Below are 21,471 nucleotides of genomic sequence, written 5' to 3'. Positions count from 1 at the left end.
CAAAGCATTTTATAGATTGCACAAACTATAGCCTTGGTGTGCCAGTAATGGAAAGAATGAATGTTTTGGGTGTTTCATTTGTAAAAGAATGTCATCTTGTGTTTATTATGGGTTAATTTTTTGACTAATCTGTTGAGCAGTTTTTGAGAGTTAGTTTAATTAATAGCACTGCGTTTCTTGGTGGTATGTTTATTAAAGTACATGTATGTCACCATATACAATATGCAAATCATTTTCTTGCGGTCATAATCAATAAATCCAAGAGTCATAATAGAATCAATGAAAGACTGCACCCAACAGGATGGACAAACAACCAATGTGCAAAAAACACCAAACTGTGAAAATACAATATTAAGTACAATAAATAAGTACAATAAATAAGCAATAGATATTGAGAATATGAGATGAAGTGTTCTTGAAAGTGAGTCCATTGATGGTGGGAATAGTTCTGTGATGGGGCAAGTGATTTGAATGAAGTTTTTCCCACTGATGGCTGAGGGGTAATTACTGATCTTGAACCAGGTAGTGTGAGTTCTGAGGCTTCTGTACCTTTTTCCTGATAGCAGTAGCAGGAAGAGAGGGTGACTTGGGTAGTGGTAGTCCCTGAGGATGGATGCTGGTTTCCTGTGACAGCACTCTTGGTAGATATACTTTGAGGAGGGGAGGGCCTTACCTGTGATACATGGTTAGGGATGAGTGAATCCCTTGATGCCAATGAAATGAAGAAGATTACACTTAAGGGAAATCAGGAGGGCAGGAATGGAATGCAGTTGATCTAGCATGCGAGTTTAATGAAAATCTAGTGGATCTAGAACTATATTAAAAGTAAAAGCATGTCCATGGAGAGTGAAGGTCCTCTCAGAGAACAGGATTGCCTCTGTTTGAGTTGTAGGAGATTGTGATTCTTATCCAGTATTTTTCCTCTGTTTACTGAGGAGGAAATCCTGGTTGCTCAAGAGGCAAGGAAAAAAAAAGTAGAGATGTTTTGGGAGTCATTCATATAATAGAAACAGAAAACCTACAGCACAATACAGGCCCTTCGGCTCATGATGCTGTGCCGAACGTGTACTTATTTTTAGAAAATACTTAAGTTACCCATAGCCCTCTTTTTCTGAGCTCCATGTATCTATCCAGGAATCTCTTAAAAGACCCTATCATATCCTCCCCCGTCACCGGCAGCCCATTCCACGCACTCACCACCCTCTGTGCAAAAATACTTGCCCATTGACATCTCCTCTGTACCTACTTTCAAGCACCTTAAAGCTGTGCCCTCTCGTGTTAGCCATTTCAGCCCTGGGGAAAAAGCCTCTGACTATGGTTACCTCTTATCCTTCGCTCCAAGGAGAAAAGGCCAAGTTCAGTCAACCTACTCTCATAAGGCACACTCTCCAATCCAGGCAACATCCTTGTAAATCTTCACTGCACCCTCTCTATAGACCTACCAAAATGAACCACCTCACATTTATCTGGGTTGAACTTCATCTGCCACTTCTGAGCCCAGTTGTGCATCCTATTGACGTCCCGCTGTAACCTTTGACAGCTTTGCACACTATCCACAACACCTACAACCTTTGTGTCATCAGCACTTCTTTATCCAGGTCATTTCTAAAAACCACGAAGAGAAGGGTTCCCAGAATGGATCCCTGAGGTACACCACTAGCCACCGATCTCCATGCAGAATATTAACTGTCTACAACCACTCTTTGCCTTCCTGAGCAAGTCAATTCTGGATCCACAAAGCAAGGTCCCCTTGGATCCCATGCTAAGGAGCTGGTGGTGGACCTGAGGAGGGCTAAGGCACCGGCGACCCCTGTTTCCATCCAAGGGGTCACTGTGGACATGGTAGAGGATTACAAATACTTGGGGATACGAATTGACAATAAACTGGACTGGTCAAAGAACACTGAGGCTGTCTACAAGAAGGGTCAGAGCCATCTCTACTTCCTGAGGAGACTGATGTCCTTTAACATCTGCCGGACGATGCTGAGGATGTTCTACGAGTCTGTGGTGGCCAGTGCTATCATGTTTGCTGTTGTGTGCTGCAGCAGCAGGCTGAGGGTAGCTGACACCAACAGAATCAACAAACTCATTCGTAAGGCCAGTAATGTTGTGGGGGTGGAACTGGACTCTCTGATGGTGGTGTCTGAAAAGAGGATGCTGTCCAAGTTGTATGCCATCTTGGACAATGTCTCCCATCCACTCCATAATGTACTGGTTAGGCACAGGAGTAAGTTCAGCCAGAGACTGATTCCACCGAGATGCAACACTGAGCGTCGTAGGAAGTCATTCCTGCCCGTGGCCATCAAACTTTACAACTCCTGCCTCGGAGTGTCAGACACCCTGAGCCAATAGGCTGGTCCTGGAATTATTTCCACCTGGAATAATTTACTTATTTGTGGTTTTATATTGTATATTTCTACACCATTCTTGGTTGGTGCAACTGTAACGAAACCCAATTTCCCTCGGTATCAATAAAGTATGTGTCTGTCTGTTCTTACTTTCTCAATAAGTCTTGCATGGGGTACCTTATCAAAAGCCTTGCTGAAATCTATATACACTACATCTATTGCTCTTCCTTTATCAATGTGTTTAGTCACTTCCTCAAAAAATTCAATCAGGCTCATAAGGGATGACCTGCCTTTGACAAAGCCATGCTGACTACAGTCGGCCCTCCTTATCCGGGAGTTCCGCATGCACGAATTCAACCAACCACGAATCGAGAAAACCCGGAAGTGCTCTTCCGGCACTTGTTGTTCGAGCATGTACAGACTTTTTTTTTCCTTGTCATTATTCCCCAAACAATGTAGTATAACAACTAGTTTACATAGTATTTACATTGTATTAGGTATTCTAAGTAATCTAGAGATGATTTAAAGTATGCGGGAGGAAGTGCATGGGTTACTGTGGATTGGGATAAAAAAAAAAATCAGAGGTTCTCTTACTGTGTAAGTCGGAACAGGTACATCTGGTATTATTTAGCGTCAGTTAGTAAAACGTTTGTCTTAGTATATAGTATATATTTTACCTTTCTATGCATATAAAACACTTATGAACATATGTTTCAGCGCTGGGCTCAGGAAGTTCCTGAGTTCGATCTGGTGACAGACCACTTCAGAGCACGCTCTCCTTCCATGCCTGGTTGATGTGGAGGATCAAAACCCGAAAACCCCAAAGCCCAATAATTAAACCACTGCGTTGCTTAGTAATAATTGTAGCTTTCATTGGGGCACGGCCTTTCCCACTTTATCCTTTAAAATTGTTTGGATCGTTAACCGACTGTCGCCTAACCCTTTTCCAATGACCGATGGCGTTTCACCTTTTTCCGATCGCTTTATTATTTTCACTTTCTTTTCAATCGTGATCGTGATTATTTTTGTGAACAGAAACACATTCAGAGCTCGGCTGCAGGGTCCTAATGTCCACGGCACTGAGAGAGGTTAAATAAGGTCTGGGATTCTGCTGGGTCCTAAGATCCACTGCATTGAGACAGGTTGAATAAGGGACTTGAGCGTCTGCCTTTTTTGGTATCTGCAAGGGGTCCCAGAACAAATCCCTCGCGGATAAGGAGGGACAACTGTATTCCTAATCATATTATGCCTCTCCAAATGTTCATAAATCCTGTCTCTCAGGATCTTCTCCATCAACTTAGCAACCAGTGAAGTAAGACTCACTGGTCTATAAATTTCCTGGGCTATCTATATGCTCAAGCTTTTCAGTCCGCTGTAAGTCATTCCTGCAATCTCCAAAGCCCTTTTCTGTAGTGAATACTGAAGCAAAGTACTCATTAAGTACCTCTGCTATCATCTCCGGTTCCATACACACTTTTACACTGTCACACTTTATTTGGTCCTATTCTCTCACGTCTTATCCTCTTGCTCTTCGCATACTTGTAGAATGCCTGGGGTTTTCCTTAATCCTGCTCGCCAAGGCCTTCTCATGGCCCAGTTTAGCTCTCCTAATTTAATTCTTGAGCTCCTTCCTGCTAGCCTTATAATTTTCTAGATCTCTATCATTACCTAGTATTTTGAACCTTTCGTAAGCTTTTCTTTTCCTCTTGACTAGATTTTCAACATCGTTTGTACACCATGGTTCCTTTCCCTGTCTCATTGGAACGTACCTATGCAGAACATCACGCAAATATCCCCTGAACATTTGCGACATTTCTGCCATACATTTCCCCGAGAACATCCGTTCCCAATTTATAGATCCAAGTTCCTGCCTGATAGCTTTATATTTCCCCTTACTTGAATTAAACACTTTCCTAACTTGTCTGTTCTTATCTCTCTCCAATGCTATGGCAAAGGAGAAAGAATTATGATCACTATCTCCAAAATGTTCTCCTATTGAGAGACCTGACACCTGACCAGGTTCATTTCCCAATACCAGATCAAGCACAGCCTCTCCTGTAGGCTTATCTACATATTGTGTCAGGAAACCTTACTGAACACACCTAACAAACTCTAACCCATTTAAACCCTGGAGATGCCAATCAATATTTGGGAAATTAAAATTTCCCACCACAACAACCCTGTTACTATTGGGTGGTCTATATAAAAAAAACCAGTAGAATTATTGACCCTCTTCCTGTTCCTAACTTCCACCCAGAGAGACTTGGTAGACAATCCCTCCATGAATTCCTCTTTTCCTGTAGCTGTGACACTATCTCTGATCAACATATAACCACAGAGGAAATACTTCTATAGCTTTATTTGTAGTAAGGTGAATAAATTGCGGCAGCCTGAGCAAGTGCATCCTCAGATGTTTTGGGAGTCCATAGAGGACATTGTGGAGATGTTTGGAGATACTTGTTTCATCAGTTGCTGGTGAAGTTCCTGAAGACAGGAAGATGCCAAAGTCATTCCACTTTTTAAAGAAGGGTAGAAAAAGACAATCTGGGGAACCTATAGCCAGTCAGCCTGACATCAATGGTGAGCAAGTTACTGGAGAGAATTCTGAGGGACAGGATCTACCAACTTTTGGATACAATATTTGTAATTGGAAGGAGTCAGAATAACTTTGATGAATCTTTTAAATTTTTGGTTACTTTTAAAGTAACCAAAAGAAGGTACGACTGAGGGAGTTAATAATTTGAGCCTTCCAGATGCTGCTGCATTGCAAGCTGTCTGGTAGGTTAGGTCCCATTGTTTCTAGGGTGGGTTAGTTATTTGGTCTCAATTGGCTTGGATTTTGGAAGCAGGTTGAAGGTTGCTTCTCAGTATGGAGGTGGTGACTAGTGCAGTAGTTGGTCTTTGTTATTAGTTGTTTATGCAATTGATGTGAATGAACAAGGCTTGGTCAGTAAGTTTGTGTATGTCACAGAGGTGTTGTTGATAGTGAAGAAAGTTTTGCAGATTACAGGGTATCTTGATTAGATAGAAAATGTAAAGTGGATGGTAAATAGATTTCAATACAGTTATTCAATTTGGAAAGCCAAACCAGTATAGGACTTGTAAACACAAGAGATTCTGCAAATGTTGGTAATCCAGAACAATGCACACAAAATGCTGGAGGAACTCAGCAGGTGTTGCAGTATCTTTGGAAATGAATAAATGGTTAATTTTTCAAGCCAAGCTTCTTCAGGACTCACAAGGAAGGGGAAAGACACCAGAATAAAATGGTGGAGTGATGGGAAGGACAACGAACTAGAAGGTGACAGCTGAAGCAAGGTGGGTGGGAATGGAAAAGGTTGGAGAAGAAGGAATCTGATAGAGGAGAGTGGACCATGGAAGAAGGAGGGGCACCAAGGGGTAGGTGATAGGCAGGTGAGGAGAAGGGGTATGAGGCCAGATTAGGAATAGAAGAGGGAGGGGAAAAAATAACAGGAGAAATCTACACTCATTTCATTAGGTTGGACGTTATCTAGACAGAATATGAAGTGTTATTCCTTCACTCTGAGGGCAGCTTCATTGCGTCAAAAGGGGAATGGAGAAAGGTTGGCCAAAGGGAAATTCTGCTTTTGACAATGGAGTGAAGGTGCTTGACAAAGTGGTCCCCCAATTCATGTGTGGTCTTATCAATGTAGAGGAGGCTGCATCGCGAGCACCAGTACAATAAATGACCCCAACGAATTGGAAAGTGAAGTGCTGCCTCACCTGGAAAGACTGTTAGCAGCCCTGAATGGGGGTAAGGGAGGTGAATGGGCAGGTGTAGCATTTCTGTTGCTTTCATGGAGGGACAAATAGACAAAGGAATTCCTGAGGAAAGCAGAGTGGGAGGGAGGTAAAGATGAGGTAGGATCCTGTTGATGACGGAATTTGTGGAGAATGTTGTGTTGGATGCAGAGGCTTGTAGGGTGGTAGGTTAGGACAAAAGGAACTCTATCATAGCTGATTCCGGCTTCCACTCAACCCCCTACACCTGCATTCTCGCCATAACCTTTGATGCTCTGACCAATTAGGAAATTATTTACTGTCGCTTTAAGTTTACCTCGGCATCCACCGCTGCCTGTGGCAGAGAATTCCATAGATTCACTACTCTTTGACTAAAAAGTTCCTCTTTTATTCTAAAGGATTGCCCCTCAATTTTGAGGCTTTGGCCCACCTGAAGAAACATCCTCTCCACATCCACCTTATGTAGTCCTTTGATCATTCGGTTGGTTTCAATGAAATCCCCGTGCATTCTTCTAAATTCCAGTGAGTACAGGCCCAAAGCTGCCAAATGCTTCTTGTATGTTAACCCGTTCATTCCCAGTATCATCCTCATGAACCCTCTCTGGACTCTCTCCAATGACAACACATTAGAGAACCCTACCTGAAGGAACTAACAGCAGCCATGCCTCTAGTAATGAGTCTGGCCCATTGGCTCAGAAGGGTAGGGAGCTGAAGAGGATGGTCGCAGTAATAGGGGACTCCATAATTAGAAGGTCAGATAGGCGATGCTATAGACGCAAAAAAGAACCAGCGTCCACAATATTTCTGAATGCATCAACGATATCCTGAAAAGGGAGGGTGAGCAGCCAGAAGTATGGTATATATTGGTATCAATGACACGGGTAGAAAAAGGGAGGAGGTCCTGAAAACAATTCGGAGTTGGGAAGAAGCTAAAAAGCAGGCCCTCAAGGGTGGTAATCTCGGGATTGCTGCCTGTGCCATGCAACAGTGAGGACAGGATTAGAATGAGGTGATGGATAAATGCATGGCTGAAGAATTGAAGCAGGGCGGAGATTCAGATTTCTAGATAATTGGGACCTCTTCTGGGGCAGGTATGAGCTGTACAAAAGGGACGGGTTGCACTTGAATCTGAGGGGGACCAAAATTCTCGTTGGCAGGTTTGCTAGAGCTGTTGGGAATGGTTTAAATATGGTTTATGGCAGGGGAATGAGAACCAGTATGATAGAGCTGAGGATGAGCCAGCAGAGTTAAGTAGATGATGAGTGTAACATGAATGTGAGGAAGGACAAGCCAATGATCGGATACAAATGCAGAACAGAGCAAAGAGTTAAATTGTATCACAGAGGCAAAATTCAAAAGGGCAAAGAATGCAGGACTGAAGGTGCTGTATTTAAATGCAAGCAGCATTTGGAATAAGGTGGACAAATTCGTGGCACGATTAGAGATTGGTTGGTATGACGTTATGGGCTTCAGTGAGTTGTGGTGGAAAGAAAGCTTAACATCAAAGGATATAATTTGTGTTGACAGAAAGGAAGACATAGGTGGTGGTGTGGCATTATTGGTAAGAGATATAAATTACATCTTTAGAAAAAGATGACAGGGACAGAGAATTTCAAATCTTTGTGGGTGGAATTGAACCGCAAGGGTAGAAAAACCATTTTGGGAATCGTATAGGCCTCCAAATAGACAAGATGGGGGTTGAGATTGCAAAGGGAGCTGAAAAAGGCATGTAATAAGGGTAATGTCACAATGGTAACGGGATACTTCAGTATACAAGGAGATTGGGTAAATCACATTGGTGTTGGACTGTGAGAGACAGAATTTAATGAATGACTGCAAGGTGGATTTTTAGAGTAGCTTGTGCTTGAGTCTACTCGGGGAAAGGCCATCTAGTGAGCTTAATGTAAAGGAACTCTTAGGAGGCTGTGATCGTAATATGATTGAATTCTTACTGCATTTTGGGAAGGAGAAGCACAAGTCACATGTATCAGTATTGCATTGGAATAAAGAGAATTACAGAGTCACAAGAGAGGTGCTTGCCCAGGTAGTTTGGAGGAGGAAACTGGCAGGAATGGCGGCAGAGCAGAGATGGCTGAAGCTTTTGGGAATAGTTCACAAGGTGCAATGTGTATATATATCCCACAAAAGTAGTAGTACTCAAATGGCAGGGGTAGGCAACCGTGGCTGACAAGGGAAGTTAAGGAATACATAAAAGCCAAGGAAAGAGCTAATTATATAGCAAAAGTGAGTGGGAAGTTGGATGGTTGGGATGCTATTAAACCCCAACAAAGGGCAACTGAAAAAAGCTATAAGGGAAAAAAATAATGAGGGCAAACTAGCCAATAATATAAAGCAGGATACTAGAAGTTTTTTCCAGTTATGTAAAGGGAGGTGAGAGCTGATTTTGGACCACTGGAAATTGCTGATGAGATGGTAATGGGGGAGAAATAAATGGCAGGTGAACTTATTGGTACTTTGCATCAGTCTTCACTGTGGAAGGCAGCTGCAGTGTGTCAGAGGTCCGTGAGCATAAGGGAGCAGGAGTAAGTGTCATTACTATTACAAAGGTAAAAATGTGCTAGGCAAACTGAAAGGTGTTAAAATGGATAAGTCACTTGGACCAGAAGGACTACATCCCTGAACCAGGTTGCTGAAGAGATAACAAATGCATTAGTCATGAGAGAAGTATAGAAAACCTACTGCACAATACAGGCCCTTTGACCCACAAAGCTGTGCCGAACATTTCCTCACCTTAGAAATCACCTAGGGTTACTATTTTTCTGAGCTCTGTGTACTTATCCAGGAACCTCTTAAAAGATCCTATTATATCCACCTCCACCACTGTTGCTGGCAGCCCATTCCATGCACTCACCACCCTCTGTGTTTTTTTAAAAAAAACTTACCCCAACATCTCTATACCTACTTCCAAGCACCTTAAAACTGTGCCCTCTCGTGCTAGTCATTTCAACCTTGGGAAAAAGCCTCTGATTATCCACATGATTAATGCCTCTCATCATCATATACACCTCCATCAGGTCACCTCTCATCCTCCTTCGCTCCAAGGAAAGAAGGCCGAGTTCACTCAACCTACTCTCATAAGGCATACTCCCCAATCCAGGCAACATCCTTGAAAATCTCCTTTGCACCCTTTATGTGGTTTCCATGTCCTTCCTGTAGTGAGGCAACCAAAACTGAGTACAGTACTCCAAGTGGGATCTGACTAGGGGCCTATATAGCTGCAACATTACCTCTCACCTCTTAAATCAATCCCATGATTGATGAAGGCCAATGCACCATATTCCTTCTGAACCACAGAGTCAACCTGTGCAGCAGCTTTGTGTCCTTTGAACTTGGACCCCAAGATCTCTCTGATCCTCCACACTGCCAAGAGTCTTAGCATTAATACTATATCCTGCCATCATATTTCAGCTATCAAAATGAACCACCTCACATTTATCTGGGTTGAACTCCATCTGCCACTTCTCAGCCCAGTTTTGCATCCTATCAATGTCCCGCTGTAACATCTGACAGCCCTCCACACTATCCACAACACCTACAACCTTTGTGTCATCAGCAAACTTACTAAGCCATCCTCCACTTCTGCATCCAGGTCATTTATGAAAATCATGAAGCGCTGGGGTCCCAGAACAGATCCCTGAGGCACACCACTAATCACCGACCTCCATGCAGAATATGACTACAATCACACTTTGCCTTCTGTGGGCAAGCCAGCTCTGGATCCACAAAGCAGTGGATCTTGGATCTCATGCCTCCTTACTTCCTCAATAAGCCTTGCATATGGGGTACCTTGTCAAATGTCTTGCTGAAATCAATATACATTACATCTTTAAAGAATCACTTGATTCTGACACGGTCCTAGGCAGCTGGAAAATTGCAAATGTTACTCCACTCTTAGAAGGGAGTAAGGCAAAATAAAGGAAATAATAGGCCAGTTAACCTAACCTGAGTGGTTAGGAAAGTGTTGGTCTTTTATTGAGGATGAGGTTTTGGGGTACTTGGTAGCTAATAAAATAAGTCAAAGTCAGTATGGTTTTTGTAAAGGGAAATCTTGCCTGTTTTCTGAGGAATTAACAAGCAGGATGGATAAAGGAGAGGCAGTGGATGTCTTTTACTTGGATTTTCAGATGACATTTGATAAGGTGCCACACATGAGGATGCTTAACAAGATAAAATCCTGTGACGTTACAGGACTCCTGGCAGTCAGGAGGCAGTGAGTGGGAATAAAGGGGCCGTTTCTGGTTGGTTACCAGTGATTAATGGTCTTCCTCAGGGGTCAGCATTGGAACCACTACTTCTCACATTGTCAGTGATTTCGATAATGGAATTGATGGCTTTGTGGCAAAGTTTGCGGATGATATGAAGATAGGTGGAGGGGTGGGTAGTGCTGAGGAAGCAATGCGATTGCAGTTGGGCTTAGACAAATTGGAAGAATGAGCAAAAAAAGTGGCATTTGGAATACAATGTTGGGAAATATATGATGCATTTAGGTAAAGGGAACAATAGTGCAGACTATTATGTAAATGGGGAGAAGGTTCAAACATCAGAGGTGCAGAGGGACTTGGGAGTCCTGGTGCAAGACTGCCGGAAAGTTAATTTACAGATTGAGTCTGTGGTAAAGAACGCAAATGCAATGTTGTCATTTATTTCGAAGGGAATAGAATATAAAACCAAGGAGATGATGCTGATGTTTTTTAAGACACTAGTCAGGCCGCAATTGGGGTATTGTCAACAGTTTTGGGCCCAGTATCTCAGAAAGGCTAAGACCATAAGACATGAAAGCAGAATTTGACTATTCCATCACGGCTGATCCAAGATCCCACTCAACCCTATACACCTGCTTTTTTGCCATATCTTTTGATGCCCTAACTGATCGGGAAACTATCAACTTGTGCCTTAAGTATCAGAATCATGTTTATTATCACTGGCATGTGTTGTGAAATCTGTGAATTTAGCAGCAGCAGTTCAATGCAATACATAATATAGAAGAAAAAAACATAAAATAAGAAAATCAATTACAGTATACATATATTGAATAGATTAAAATTGTGCCAAAAATGAGTAATAATGTATATTAAAAAAGTAAGGTAGTGTCCAAAGGGTTAATGTCCACTTAGGAATTGGATAGCAGAGGAGAAGAAGCTGTTCCTGAATCACTGAGTGTGTGCCTTTAGGCTTCTGTACCTCCTACTTGATGGTAACAGTGAGAAAAGGGCATGCCCTGGGTCCTGGAGGTCCTTAATAAAGGATGCTGCCTTTCTGAGACACCGCTCCTTGAAGATGTCCTGGGTATTTTGTAGGCTAGTACCCAATATAGAGCTGACTAAATTTACGAGCCCCCTGCAGCTTCCTTTGGTCCTGTGCAGTAGCCCCCCCCCCCCCCCCCATACCAGACAGTGATACAGCCTGTCAGAATGCTCTCCACAGTATATCTATAGAAGTTTGAGTGTTTTTGTTGACATACCAAATCTCTTCAAATTCCTAATGAAGTATAGTTACTGTCTTGCCTTTATAGCTGCATCAGTATGTTGGCACCAAGTTAGGTCCTCAGATCTTGACACCTAGGAACTTGAAACTGCTCACTCTCCACTTCTTTCTTTTTCCATCTTTTTATTATCATTATTAATAACAACAAAATAAAATTGGTACATAGATAATAGGATTACAAACGTACATATTTCAACTAACTATAAAAGATTACAAGAACAATGATTACAGTATAAATGAGTATTCCCACATCGTAAATGATACAATATACAAATAGACAAGGCAAACCTAGGTGTATCATAATATAAAAGAAATAAGAAAAAGGAAAAAAGAAAAAAATCATTATGAAAAAAAAACTAATCTAAAAATTTAATAACTAATAGAAGAACAAAACAAAAAAGAGAAAAAATAAAAAAGAAAAAAGAAAAAAAAAGGGCTGTTTATAATATCTCACAAAAATACAAAATCATCAGTGTCGTCAACTCCGATCCTCTTGACATATATGAAATCAAAACTGGAAAATCAAATAGGCCTGGAACAGGGTCCTATTACATCATATGAAAATGTTGAATAAATGGTCTCCATATCTTTTCAAATTTAGTAGAAGTGTCAAATACACCACTTCTAAATTTAAACATAACATAGTTTGAGAAAACCAATGAAATACAGTAGGAGGATTAATTTCCTTCCAATTCAACAAAATAGATCTTCTAGCCATTAGTGTAAGAAATGCAATTATTCGACAAGCGGAAGAAGATAAATGAAGTGAGTCCATCATTGGTAAACCAAAAATTGTGGTAATAGGATGGGGTTGTAAATCAATGTTCAATACCGCAGAGATAATATCAAAAATATCTTTCCAATATTTTTTCAAAAGCGGACACGACCAGAACATATGAGTTAAAGACGCTATTTCAGATTGACATCTATCACAAATAGGATTTATATAAGAATAAAAATGAGCCAATTTATCCTTGGACATATGAGCCCTGTGTACAACCTTAAACTGTATTAATGAATGTTTGGCACATTATAGAGGATGTATTAACTAATTGAAGAATTTTATCCCAATTCTCAATAGGAATAATAAGGTTAAGCTCTCTTTCCCAATCATTTTTTGTCTTATAAAGGGGCTCTGAACGTATCTTCATAATTATATTATAAAGTTTTGATATAAGCCCTTTCTGAAAGGGGTTTAATTCAAACAAATTCTCCAAAATGCCTGAAGACACAAAGTTTGGAAAAGTAGGAAGTACAGTATTTTAAAAATTCCTAATCTGTAAATATCTAAAAAAATGAAATCTAGGCAAATTATATTTATTAGATAATTGCTCAAAAGACATAAAACAATTATCCAAAAATAAATCAGAAAATCGTAGTAATCCTTTAGTCTTCCAAGCCAAATAAGCTTGGTCTATAATTGAAGGGTGGAAAAAACAATTGGATACAATAGGAATATTTAAAACAAACTGAGTCAACCCAAAAAATTTCTGAAATTGAAACCATATACGTAAAGTATGTTTAACTATCGGGTTGTCAATTTGTTTCGGCAATTTAGAAAGAGCATAAGGGAGAGAAGTCCCCAAAATAGAACCCAGTGCAAAACCTGGTACTGATTTAATTTCCAGGCTCACCCAATGAGGGCTAAAAGATCCATCCCAATCTTTCAACCAACATATCAAATATCTGATATTAACTGCCCAATAATAAAATCTAAAATTAGGCAATGCTAATCCACCTTCCTTCTTTGCCTTCTATAAGTATATTTTACCTAATCTGGGATTTTTATTCTGCCAAATATATGAGGAAATTTTTGAATCAACATTAGTAAAAAAAGATTTTGGAATAAAAATTGGTACCGCTTGAAAAATATATAAAAACTTGGGTAAAATAACCATCTTAATAGTGTTAATCCGACCTATCAGAGATAAAGATAATGGTGACCACTTAGTAAACAAGCATTTAATCTGATCAATTAAGGGTACAAAATTAACCTTAAATAAGTCTTTATGGTTTTTTGTGATTTTAATCCCTAAGTAAATAAAAGAGTCATTAACTAATTTAAAAGGTAAGTTTCCATAAATTGGGACCTGTCTATTTAAAGGAAACAATTCACTCTTATTAAGATTTAACTTATACCCAGAAAAATCACTAAATTGAGCCAACAATGATAAAACTTCAGGAATGGATTTCTCAGGATTGGAAATAAATAATAATAAATCATTTGCATACAAAGATAACTTATGAATATCTGTCCCACGATTAATACCAAGAATATCCTGTGATTCTCTGATAGCAATTGCCAAGGGTTCTAAAGCAATATCAAATAATAGTGGACTAAGAGGACAGCCTTGTCTAGTGCCCCGAAATAAACGAAAAAAGGGAGATCTTTGATTATTAGTAGACACCGAGGCTACTGGGGTATGATAAATCAGTTTAATCCAGGAAATGAACGTCGGCCTAAAATTAAACTTCTCCAACACATTAAATAAGTATGGCCATTCAACTCTATCAAATGCTTTCTCCGCATCTAATGAAATAACACATTCTGAAATATTATGTGAAGGAGTATACACAATGTTCAATAACCTCCTAACATTAAAAAAAGAATAACGATTTTTAATAAAACCGGTTTGATCCTCCGAGATAATTTGGGGTAATACCTTCTCCAACCTGGATGCAAGTAACTTGGAAAAAATCTTGGAATCTACATTCAGTAAGGATATTGGTCTATAGGATGCACAATCAGTAGGGTCTTTATCTTTCTTCAATATTAAAGAAATAGAAGCTCTATAAAAAGATTGTGGCAAATTGCCCAATCTAATTGCTTCTTCAAAAACCCTGTATAACCAAGGAGAGAGAGTAGTGGAAAAACATTTTAAAAATTCTGCTGTATACCCATCTGGACCAGGTGCTTTCCCTGAATTCATGGAGGAAATAACCCCTTTGATTTCTGCATCAGTCATAGGAGTTTCCAATATTGAAAGATCATCTGGTGATAATTTTGGGAAATTCAATTTCCCAAGAAAATCACACATGGTACTACAATCCTGAGGAAATTCAGAATGATACAGGGAAGTATAAAAATCTTGAAATAATTTATTTCATCATGGTTAACTGTCAAATCCCCATTTTGCTGATGGATCTTAGTAATTTGACGTTTAACCAAAGCATTCTTCAATTGACTAGCTAGCAATTTACCGGATTTATCACTATGTATATAAAAATCAGATCTGGACTTCATCAGTTGATTTTCAATCGAAGATGTAAGTAATAAACTATATTCTGTTTGCAGTTCAACCCTTTGTAAAGCTCCTTACTAGGAGTAATCAAATATTTCTTGTCAATCTCTTTAATTTTATCAACCAATAAAAGAGCTTCCTTCTTTATGCGTTTTCTCAGACCAACAGAGTAAGAGATAATCTGTCCACGTATATATGCTTTAAAAGTGTCCCAAAGTGTTCCGTAAGAAATATCTTCCGTGGAGTTGGTTGAGAAGAAATCGATCTGTTCATTCATAAATTTAATAAAGTCCGGATCTTGTAATAAGGTAGAATCAAATCGCCATTGTCTAGCATTAGGAACTGTGTCCGTAAATTTAATAGAAAGTTTTAATGGAGCATGGTCAGAAATAGCTATAATATCATAATAACAACCATTTACCGAAGGAATCAAACAAGAGTCAATAAAAAAATAATCAATTCTCGAATAAGAATGATAAACATGTGAGAAAAAAGAAAACACTTTGTCCTTAGGATGCCGAAATCTCCAAATATCAAAAATTCCATTATCAGTCAAGAAAGAGTTGATACAAGTGGCCGACTTATTTGGTACAGTCGTGAGCAGATATAGATTTGTCCATCAAAGGATTTAAACAACAATTAAAATCACCACCCATTATTAACTTATATTCATTTAGATTAGGTAAAGAAGTAAATAAGGACTTAAAAAAACCAGGACAATCCACATTTGGAGCATAAACATTAACCATAGCAACCTTTTTATTAAAAAGTAAGCCCGTAATTAACAAAAATCTACCATTCAGATCCGAAAAGATATCATGTTGGACAAATGCAATAGAGGAGTCAATAAAAACTGAAACTCCCTTTACTTTGGCATTCGAATTCGAATGATACTGTTGATCCCGCCAAAACCTAAAAAAGCGATAGTTGTCCTCCTTCCTCACATGAGTTTCTTGTACAAAAATGATATGAGCATTAAGCCTTTGGAATACTTTGAAAATCTTCTTTCGTTTAATCGGATGGTTTAAACCATTAGTATTCCAAGAAACAAAATTAATGGTCTGAGCCATATTTCTAAAATCAACCCTTTGGTATAAAAAGGGTTAACCAAATTATAAACTCATGCACCCGGAAGAGGAACAAAAATAAAGAGCGGACCCGGAAGTGATGACATCGCGGACATATTTGTAGTTCAAAATCAGCCCAAATGAAAAAACTAAAAAAAACTGGTAAAAGAAATACAGAATTAGAAAAAAGACCACCCACCTCCCACTCAAGAAAGAGGAAAAAAAACCAGAGCCAAAAATAGGCTGGGAAAAAGAAAGAATGAAACTAACTCTACCCCCATATCAGCGGAAGACCACTCGGTATATAAAGGATATATATATAAAAAAAATCCACCCAAACCTTAAAAATTATAATCACTATACTAAAACCAGACTTCCTAATATAATGGGTAGTAGAAAAAAAACGAAGAAAATATAATCACTAGAAACTTATAAATCGGGTTAAAACCCAAACAAACCAAAAAATATTTAAACTATGATAAGCGATGCATTGTAGGAAGAAGACGAGAGAAAAAAATAGCACCATCTTAAAAAAACACCAAAAATGTTTTTTCAAAAAACCACCACCTTAGTAAATAAGTATTCACCTTCGAAGGAACAGAAATAATAGCCAACGATACAGTATAATGATTAAAGTGTGTAAAACAAAACGATTAATATGTCGAAAGAACACTTTAACTTGAGTATAAAGTATAGAGTAAACCTACACCAACAACCAGAAACAAAATCTGGTTTGGGGGATCAAAAACCATCTTACACGATCAAAATCACTCATTCATTAGGCATGAGAGTCCGTAGCAATAGGGAAGTTCTCGTTCAGAAAACTTCTCGCTTCAGATGTAGAAAGGAAAACCCGGCGAGGAGCGTTCGGCGGTGAGATTCTGAGCTTCGCAGGGTATAAGAGCGCTGGTTTTAAATTTTTCTCATAACATTCAGACATCAGCGGTTTAAAAAGAAGCCTTGCCTTCATTACTTCAGGACTAAAATCTTCTACTAAACGGAAATTGTGATCCTGAAATTTAACCATTCCTACACGCCGAGCCACACGAATAAGTTGCTCTTTAACATGTATGTAATGAAACCGGACAATTACAACCGAGGGTTTAGCTGAAGCACTCGGTGATCGACGCATAATTCTATGAGCGTGATCAAGTAACGGCGGACTATCTGGAAATACAGACGGGAACGCATCCTTTAAAAGTTGAGCAAAGTACTTCATGGGGTCGCCTTGTTCAATACCTTCTGGAAGACCAAGTATATGTAGGTTCTGTCTTCTGGACCAATTCTCGAAGTTGACACTCTTGGCTTTAAGTGTTTCCACCAGTTTAGTGGCTGAAAGTAAGTCCTGTTGCAATTTTTCAATTATCAAATCTCGTTTCCGAGCGTCTTCTTGCAGAGATGCGATAAAAACTTGCTGCTGGTTAATTATTGAATCCGTCTTATCCATATAATCTTGAAAAGCCTTTATATCTTGTTTAAAAATTTGTTGTTGTTCATCAAATTTTTTATCCAAAACCTCCAATAACAATTCATAAGTTAATTCAGTGCGTTGCGGATGAGCTTGCTTCTTTCCATTACCATTCGGGTTCTGCCCAGGTTCTCGTCCTTTAGATCTAAGAGCCATTTCTGAGTACATATCTTCAAAAATTCACAATAAACTCTTAACGATAAGTCCAAAAAAATAGCAAGGATCTTTTGGTGTAGGTAAAAATAAGTTGAATAAGGGTGATCAAAGGTTAAAAAAAGTAAAGGTTATGGAGCGAATCTAAAACAGTACTCACTCCATGAGCGTCTCCCGCTGACCTCCACTCTCCACTTCTGATCCCTCTGATGATTGGTATGTGTTCCTTCATCTTACCCTTCCTGTAGTCCAGAATCAGCTCTTTCGTCTTACTAATGTTGCCTACCAGGTTGTTGCTGTGATGTCACTCCACTAGTTGGCATATCTCGCTGCCGTATGCCCTCTCATCATCATCTGAGATTCTACCAACCATGGTTGTATCGTCAGCAAATTTATAGATGATATTTGAACTATGCCTAGCCACACAGTCATGCGTATAGAGAGAGTAGAGCAGTGGGCTAAGCGCACACCCCTGAGGTGGCACCATGTTGATCAACAGCGAGGAGGAAATGTTATCATCATTCCACATAGATTGTGGTCTTTCGGTTAGGAAGTCAAGGATCCAATTGCAGAGGGAGGTATAGGGATCCAGGTTCTGCAACTTCTCAATCAGGATTGTGGGAATGATGGTATTAAATGCTGAGCTATAGTCGATGAACAGCATCCTAACATAGGTGTTTGTGTTGCCAGGTCATCCAAAAATATACCCACAGACTTGGGGCCTGTGACAGCATTTCACAGATTCACTGTTCACTGTCCAAAAAAATTCCTCCTTGACTCTGCTCTAAAAGATCGCCCCTCAGTTTTGAGGCTATGCCCTCTAGTTCTGGATACCCTTAAGTTATTCTTGATGGGGGTGGGTGATAGAAGTGTATCGGAACTGGACTTCCTTTGTGAAAATGAAACGTTCAGGGCCAGGGAAAGAGAATTGGAAGTTGTTGAGGTCAAGAGTATGTGAAGTGTCGCAGATATTAACGGACTATATTCACTTTTGTGTGGATGCCGTTGTCCCTGTTAGAACTGTTCGCTGCTATCCCAATAATAAGTCCTGGATCACTAGTCACATCAAAGGCCTCCTAAACCAGAAGAAGAGGGCCTTTAAAGATGGTGATTGGTTGGAGCTTAAAAGAGTTCAGAAGGAACTCAGAGTACAGATAAGGGGGGCAAAGGAGCAGTATAGGAGGAAGCTAGAACAAAAGCTGCAGAAAAAAAGCATGAAGGAGGTGTGGGATGGGATGAAGATCATCACCGGATGCGGTGCAAAGCGGGGGGCGAACATAAGTGGAGATGTGGAGAAAGCGAACCAGCTGAACAACTTCTTCAACAGGTTCGACAGCTCAATCTCATCCTCACCGCAGAAATCCACACCAGGCTTACTTCCCTCACAGGAAAATAGCCACTCACAGGAGACCTTGCCCACGCCCAGGATTACGGCTGCACAGGTGGAAGGTCAACTGAGGAAGATCTGTACCAGCAAGGCGTTGATCGAGGGTCACGGTAGCCAGCGTTGAACAGGGCGAGTCGGGGGCGGGGCCTGGTGACGCCGGCAAAGATGGCCGCTCACATCCGGGCATGCAAGATGGCGGCTCCCAGGTCGCACACGGGCAGGAAGGGGCGGGGCATGGTGACGCCGACAAAGATGGTTGTCCACATCCGGGCATGCAAAATGGCGGCCCCCAGGTCTCAGACGCAGCGCTGCTCGACCCCGGGCGCGGTTTAGATTTACAGACCTTGGCGAAATGGCCCTTCTTCCCGCAGCTGGAACAAGTCGCTTCGCGAGCCGGGCAGCTGTTTCTGGAATGTTTCTGAAGCCCACAAAAGTAACAGAGTTTTATACCTGGCGAATTCGAGGAGTTTGTGATACCGCGACTGGCAGCGGCGTTGGCGAATTCGCTCGGAACCGGGGAATCGCGTGGCTGGACCGCCTCGGCGTACAGCTGTGCAGCCTCCAACGTATCAGCCGTCTCTATCGCTGAGCGTAAGGTATGATCAGCTTTTTCCAGCAGCCGCTGGCGCAAATACACTGACCTGACTCCAGTCACAAAAGCGTCTCGGACCAAGAGTTCCGCATGCTGTTCCGCTGTGAGCGTTTGGCAGTCGCAAGTCTGCACGAGTGCCTGTAGAGCTCGGAGAAATTCAGCAGTCGACTCCGTAGGCCGCTGTTTTCGTGTTGCCAAGCGATGCCGGGCATAAACTGCGTTCACCGGCCGCAGGTACTGTCTTTTGAGGGTGTCAAGCGCCCCCTCGTAGGTCGAGAGGTCCCTGATGAATGAATAAACTTTTGGGGCGACCCTCGAGAGGAGAAGTCTGAGCCTAACAGCTGAGTCGGTGGCACGAACCTCCTCCAAGTATGATTGGAAGCATACAAGCCAGTGTTCAAAGGCAAGAGCTGCTTCAGGGTCTTGGGGGTCCAAATCTAAGCGTTCCGGGCTGGACCGGATGGAGTTTCCCCACGATTACTGAGGGCCTGTGCGACTGAGCTGGGAGAACCACTACAGCGCATCTTCAACATGAGCCTGGAGCAGAGAAGAGTACCCAGACAGTGGAAAACATCCTGTATTGTCCCGGTACCGAAGAAACCACAACCAAAGGAGTTGAATGACTTCAGACCTGTTGCCTTGACGTCGCACGTGATGAAGACCATGGAGCGGCTGATAATACAGAATCTGAGGCCACAAACCAGGCACGCCCAGGATCCTCTTCAGTTTGCGTATAAGGAGAAGGTGGGAGTGGAGGATGCTATCATGTATTTGCTGCACAAATCACTCTCTCACCTAGATGGGGTCAGTTGTGCTGTGAGGATTACATTCCTTGACTTCTCTAGTGCCTTTAACACCATCCAGCCCAAGATCTTAAGGCACAAACTAACGGAGATGGGAGTAGACTCTCACATGGTGGATTGGATAGTGGACTACTTGACAGATAGACCTCAGTATGTGCGGTTGGGAGACTGTAGGTCTGACACGGTGGTCAGCAGCACAGGAGCGCCGCAGGGAACCGTACTCTCTCTGGTCCTGTTCACCCTGTACACATCAGACTTCCAATATAACTCGGAGTCCTGCCATGTGCAGAAGTTCGCTGATGACACGGCCATAGTGGGGTGTGTCAGGAATGGACAGGAGGAGGAGTATAGGAAACTGATACAGGACTTTGTGATATGGTGCAACTCAAACTACCTGCGTCTCAATATCACCAAGACCAAGGAGATGGTGGTGGACTTTAGGAGATCTAGGCCTCATATGGAGCCAGTGATCATTAATGGAGAATGTGTGGAGCAGGTTAAGACCTACAAGTATCTGGGAGTACAGTTAGACGAGAAGCTAGACTGGACTGCCAACACAGATGCCTTGTGCAGGAAGGCACAGAGGCGACTGTACTTCCTTAGAAGGTTGGCGTCATTCAATGTCTGTAGTGAGATGCTGAAGATGTTCTATAGGTCAGCTGTGGAGAGCACCCTCTTCTTTGTGGTGGCGTGTTGGGGAGGAAGCATTAAGAAGAGGGACGCCTCACGTCTTAATAAGCTGGTAAGGAAGGCGGGCTGTGTCGTGGGCAAAGTACTGGAGAGTTTAACATCGGTAGCTGAGCGAAGGGCGCTGAGTAGGCTGCGGTCAATTATGGAAAACTCTGAACATCCTCTACATAGCACCATCCAGAGACAGAGAAGCAGTTTCAGCGACAGGTTACTATCGATGCAATGCTCCTCAGACAGGATGAAGAGGTCAATACTCCCCAATGCCATTAGGCTTTACAATTCAACCGCCAGGACTTAAGAACTTTTTAAAAGCTATTATTAATGCTTTTTGAGATAGTGATTTAGATGCATATCATATTTTTTACTGAGTCAAGTATTGTATGTAATTAGTTTTGCTACAACAAGTGTATGGGACATGGGAAAAAAGTTGAATTTCCCCATGGGGATGAATAAA

At 41.2% G+C, this 21,471-nt stretch overlaps 1 protein-coding gene across 6 annotated transcripts in view; it reads left to right on the top strand.

Moving 5' to 3' along the window:
* phf6 (PHD finger protein 6) overlaps window positions 1–21,471 on the top strand; it is a 117,120-nt gene that overhangs the window by 7,375 nt on the left and 88,274 nt on the right. Inside the window, exon 2 of one of the 6 annotated variants that reach the window (XM_073057727.1) lies at window positions 6,509–6,632. The exons of the other annotated variants lie outside the window; for them this stretch is intronic. The gene's annotated coding sequence lies outside the window, so the exon portion shown is untranslated. The remainder of the gene's footprint in view (window positions 1–6,508; window positions 6,633–21,471) is intronic. 6 annotated transcript variants of the gene reach the window in all.

Source organism: Hemitrygon akajei, chromosome 10, assembly GCF_048418815.1.
Source record: "Hemitrygon akajei chromosome 10, sHemAka1.3, whole genome shotgun sequence".
Classification (NCBI taxonomy): domain Eukaryota; kingdom Metazoa; phylum Chordata; class Chondrichthyes; order Myliobatiformes; family Dasyatidae; genus Hemitrygon; species Hemitrygon akajei.
Note: the sequence above shows the minus strand (reverse complement) of the source record. Positions and strands in the feature narration are given on the sequence as shown.